The sequence below is a fragment of the Pinus tabuliformis genome, chromosome 8 (genome assembly GCF_031772625.1).
Source record: "Pinus tabuliformis cultivar Carrire ecotype Pingquan chromosome 8, CPIR1, whole genome shotgun sequence".
NCBI classification, from domain to species: Eukaryota; Viridiplantae; Streptophyta; class Pinopsida; order Pinales; family Pinaceae; genus Pinus; species Pinus tabuliformis.
This window is the reverse complement of record NC_142294.1, coordinates 1668462626-1668468625: the sequence shown is the minus strand read 5'-3', so window position 1 is coordinate 1668468625 and position 6000 is coordinate 1668462626.

Here is a 6000-nt window from a genome sequence, read left to right as displayed (position 1 = left end):
TCTCAACAACAAAATCATCATCTCAGCAAATCAAAATAAAGACATGGCATCACTGCTTCATATACCTCCATTTTTTGGAATGGTCTAAAAATGCAAAGCTCAGCTGTAGAAACGAACATCGCTGTTGAATTTGTGGCACGAAATCGTGTCAAATGACTATAAACTTGGCCCCTTTCTGACACCACCAAATTCTAGACCCTCGAGAATCTCGAAGATTCCACAAAGATTCCTTCCTGGAGATGGGTGAAAAATCTGTCGCTCAGATGAAAATTCTGAGAATACCACTGCGCTCCTTGAGAAATTTTGAGAAAATTGACTATAAAGTTAGCATCATTTTGCCTTTGTCAAAAATCAACCTCCTAGGGAATTTTTTAGATTCTGCAAAGATTCCTCACTGTCGATTGCTTGAAATTAAACTACTCAGATGAGGAAACATAACACGCCATCACGTTCCCTGTGAAATTTGGGTTCGTTTAAGTATAAACTTGGCATGATTCTGTTGGTGTGAATTTTTTCCCTCTAGGGAATCTAAAGATTCCTCACAACATCAAAGAATATTCTCCTCAAAATCCAAGCCAAGCATGGTTCTGCCTCGGTCACTGTGTCAGGGTTCCACCTTTGGTTCATGGTTCCACAAGTGCTAGGTTCTTCTCCTCCATTCATCCTTCGTTTCGGTCACGACTCCATTGGCTTCCCCGACAAATGGAAATAAAGGGTTCTTATCTAACTTAGCGGAAAACTTCTCAAAGCAAGGGTCGTTGGCCCATTAGCAACTGCTTTCGGTTGGTATGCGGTCCGCCCAGGGTCAAGACCCACAACCTTCGTTTGGCGTGTTGTATTTTGTTCTGGTTAATGTTTTTTTATACAGACGCTTTGTTAATATTGGCGACAAGTGGTGTTGAACGATCGTTGTTTTAAGTGGGAGTGGAGGTTGGTAATGGAGCCACCCATTGGGGGTCAACCACTTGTCCGAGTGGGTTCAAATCCTATCAGGCCCCCAAACTTGGGCTTTGTCATTTAACAACATGGTATAAATTGGTTTGGGTCGTGGGCAGGGTCCCGGGTCAAAGCTATGGGCCTCGGCCCCTTATTTAAGTTTATATTCATCTCCGTTGGCGGGGGTGGTATGGGTGGCAACCCGCCACCCTTTTTTCAATATATATATATATATATATATATATATATTATAAAAACAAATTATTCAAAACATTTTGACTGGATTTTGGGTTTACCATGCAATTTAAGGAGGCGAGAAATTCACCCATTCCGGTAACCAGATTTCGTGCGCCGGTACTTTGCCAAATTGTTGCCTCGTTAGTGACTGCCACTTGGTCTAGTTTGACCAAAACTTTAACCTCAAATATCTTGAGCATACACACTCGGATTTGAGTGTCATTCATGCCATTGGAATCATGATGATGAACACTATGATTTGGTCCTAGTTTCACTTCAATTTGATGACTTTTATTTTTGAGCTATTCTGAGCCACTTCTGAATTCTAAGCTTTTTTGGAGCCACCTGGATCATTCATCCCCACTTAGGAGATTTTTGTCCTCCAAAATCATGAACATAATCTACAACCATTGTGTTACATTTTCCGCACAACAAGTGTCCTGACAAGTCACACTTCCTTCTCCTTCACCCTTGTTCTTCATAGCCATAAGTAATGAGCCGACATCTGCATCATCTGCAAACAAGTAGTGCAATATTTGCAATTACATGACCAATCATGACCCAAGCATCCCCATACTTTCCAAGAGTTTATAAGATACACTCTTTGGTCAAGTTTACATCAAAATAGAAACCAATACCCCTAGTTATCAATAAAGGCCAAAAACATCATCGTTGTTTTAATAAGTGATGGAAAACACATCATCACTTTTACAATTATTCAAAACACATGGTTTACAAAATGCGGCCGTGAAAAGCTACCTTATCTAGTAAAACCATCTTTTAGTCAACAAAGTGAACCACCAGGAATGTGGCAAATTCACTTGTTGAAAGTCTTCACCAACTAGTTCTTGCATGGGTGCTTTATCCTTAAGATGCTACTCTGGATGGAGCCTCCAACATGTGGCTCTTTGATGTCCACCTTTGTTGCAATGATTTCAAAAAGTCTTCATCATCCATACCTACTTAACCTTCTTCTTTCCCCGACGTGGAGAAGGCCTTTCACGCCTCATCCTCTTTCTTGCTGCCATTCTCTTCCAACACTTAGCAACCACATGGTTATGCGAACAAAAAAAATACATGGTTTTCTATGCCATATTTTCCGCTCATCATTAACAATATGCTTGCAATCAAAATGAACTTTAGAATACTGAGACTGTGTATACCTCTCTTAGTTGTCTTTACTGCATTCATGGCAATGAGAGCTTGCCTTAGCTCTTCCTCTGCAATGTGCATTGTCATGCGAGGATTGTGATGTGCCCCAATCATCCTCTTTCTTCGATGGCTTCAACAATTACTTGGAAGCTTATGATACCTTTGATCACTCTCCTTCAATGTATCCTAAGCCTACGAATCAAGGTCTTTGTACAACCTCCAATGGACGAGTCATTCCTTGGCCATTAACACCAATTCCTCCTCCTTTATACCCCATCTTGGTAATTAGTCTCATGCAAGTTCCTGAAATGGGTACTACCATGTTTCCAACATAAATTGCATTATGTGAAAATGAAATTGAAGAATGATCGATGCTATTTACTTCAGCGATCAATTCTGAAGCAGGTGATGATGGCTTCGCTAATACTTCGTTGCGCTTCAACTTTTCCAAGACCTCTTCTGTGGCTCGTAATTGAAGCTGAAGAACAATCAACATTATTTACCTCAGTTATTGATTCTACAGCAGGTGATGATGGATTCGCTAAGCCTTCGTTGCACTTCAACTTTTCCAAGGCCTTTTCCATGGCTCGTAACTGAAGCTGCAATCTCTGCTTCTCCTCTTTTTCTTCTTGTAGAAGTATCCTCAATTCAGTATTCTCTGCTTGAAGGCTCTGATTGATCTCCTCATCTGAATGATGAGAAGATGATGAAGAAGATGAATAATCACTGGAAGATGGAGATGGAGCATCGTCCTCTGCTCTTTCTTTCTCCTGTCGCTCTCTTGCCATCTTCTCCTCATATTCTACATACATTAAATCTACCATACATGCCATCCTGAGGAGGTCATCATTGAGATGTTTTTTGTTCTCCATTCTCCTTCTTGTTGCATGTTCAATCTCACACTCGCAATTCGCATAAGCAAGAAGAACGCTCTGATACCAAACTTGATCCAGATCTCTCAGCTACTGGAATTAACCAAGATCTTTTACTTCTTTGATGTTAGCATATTTGCATGTGAAAGAGGATGAAAAACCACAAGTTCATGCTTTAAAGAAGATGAAACATATTGAAGACCATCAAATAAAAGGACACACACAAATTGATAACGAAGTTCACCCAGTGTGCGTTACGTCTCCGGCCCTAGTGTCAAGAGTGGGGAGGTTGCTTCATTAAATGTTGCAAAATGATGATGATGTACATGGTATATTCTTTGTCATTACAAGGATAAACTCCCTCAACTAGAGTGGTATGTCTCTCCACGAGACATTCTCCTATAGGAATTCTCACTCATATGGGCCCGCCCTCCTTTAGCATGACAAGATAATAAATTCTCACGTGATGTGGCATACAAGTACCTTTCAACATAATGATAACAAGGATATCAACAACAAAATCATCATCTCAGTAAATAAAAAGAAAGACATGGCATCACTACTTCATATACCTCCATTTTCCAGAATGCTCTAAAAATGCAAAGCTCAACTATAGAAACGAACATCACCATTGAATTCGTGGAGCAAAATCATGTCAAATGACTATATACTTGGCCCCTTTTTGACATTGCCAAATTGTGGACCCTCGGGAATCTCGAAGATTCCCCCAAAGATACCTTCCTGGAGATGGGTAAAAAATCTGTTGCTCAAATGAAAATTTTGAGCACACCACTGCTCTCCTTGCAAAATTTTGATAAAATTGACTATAAAGTCAGCATCATTATGCCTCTGTCAAAAATCAACCTCCAAGGAAACCTTTTAGATTCCTCAACATTCTGCAAAGATTCCCCACTATTCACTGCCAGAAATTCCGTTGCTCAGATGAGGAAATAGATCACACCATCATATTCCCTACAAAATTTTGGCTTGTTTGAGTATAAACTTGGCACGATTCTGTCACTGTGAATTTTTGCCCTCCAAGGAATCTAAATATTCCTTCACAGCATCAAAGAATATTCTCCTCGAAATTCATGCTAAGCATGGTTCCGCCTCGGCCACTGTGTTATGGTTCTGCCTTTGGTTCATGGTTCCACAAGCATTGGGTTCTGCTCCTCCATTCGTCCTTCATTTCGCTCACAGATCCATTGGATTCCCCAGTGAATGGTAATAAAGTGTTCTTATCTAACTTAGTGGCAGACTTCTCAAAGCAAGCGTCGTTGCCCTGTTGGCAACTGCTCCAGTTGGTATGCAGTCCACCCAGGGTCAAAACCTGCGGCCTCTATTTGGCACATCGTATTTTGTTTTGGTTAACGTTTTGTTATACATACGCTTTGTTAATATTGGCGACAAGTGGTGTTGAACGGTTGTTGTTTTAAGTGGGAGTGGAGGTTGGTAATGGAGTCTCCCATTGGGGATCGACCACTTGGTCAGGAGGGTTCAAATCCTTCCAGCCCCCCAAACTTGGTCTTGGTTGTTTAAGAACATGGTATCATATGGTTTGGGTTGTGGGCGGGGTCACGGGTCAGAGCCATGGGTCCCCGCCCCTTATTTAAGTTTATATTCATCTGCCCCTTTTTAATATATATAAAACAAATTATTCAAACATTTTGATAAGATTTTTGGGTTTACCAGGAAATTTAAGGAGACAACAAATTCACCTGTTCCAGCAGCTGGATTCCGTGCGCTGGTACTTTGCTAAATCGTTGCCTCATTAGTGACTGCTACTTGGCCTAGTTTGACCAGAAATTTGACCTCGAATATCGTGAGAATGCTAACTTGGATTTGAGTTCCGTTCGTGACATTGGAATCAAGACGACGAGAACTACGATCTGGTCCCAAGTTCACTTCAATATGATGACTTTAATTTTTGAGCTATTCTAAGCCACTTCTGAATTCTGATTGTTTGTAGAGCCACCTAGATTAAAAAAATTCCCTATGTGTGTGCTCTTCTCTCTTCCACCCCAATGCTAGTTCTGCACTAGCAATTTGTTGCAAAACTCTCTCCGTCTAGCTAGAGATCTACCCAACGAAAAACTCTGAGCTGGTCTCGTTGCCTCTCGAATCACTCTATCTGGAAAGATCAATTTTTTCTTCCCCTCACTCAGCAAAATTAAACCTCCTCAAGTAACTCGGTCCTCTGGAAAAATGACTACGCCGCCCTTGGGAATTTCGGTCTACTACCGTTGCTGAGCTGCGAAATCCCTTCTTCTTCATTTTCTGAGCTCTCCCGCTGATCAACTGCGCTCTAATACCATGTGAAAATTCCAACACTAGAATCATATTGTAGTAACTGATATTATTTCTCCTAATTGTTAATTAATTAACAATTTATCTACTATGGAAAATATATAAATAAACACACTGCAACCTTCACAAATAAAATTCCGCAGAAACAAATAAAATGCTAGAATTAGGGAAATGCTAGCACACACATATAAAATTAACACAATTATTTTTGGATAAAAGTCCTCGGAAAAAACAAATGCGGGAAAACTGGTGCAACAACTGAGGGTTTTATTATTATGCAACAGTGAGAAATTCTAAGTACAACTAGTTGCCGAAATTTGGCAATCCTATAGAGAAGAAATACTGACAAAAATCTAGTGAGGAAGTTTCCTCACTCCACAGGCGAACACCCGACACAATTTGCCTTCAGTTAACTTGACCCTCTGACCCTCTGCGTCAACCTCTATGTCGCATTGGGCAGTCTGCTAGACGTCAAGCCTCTGACTGGTCTCTGATT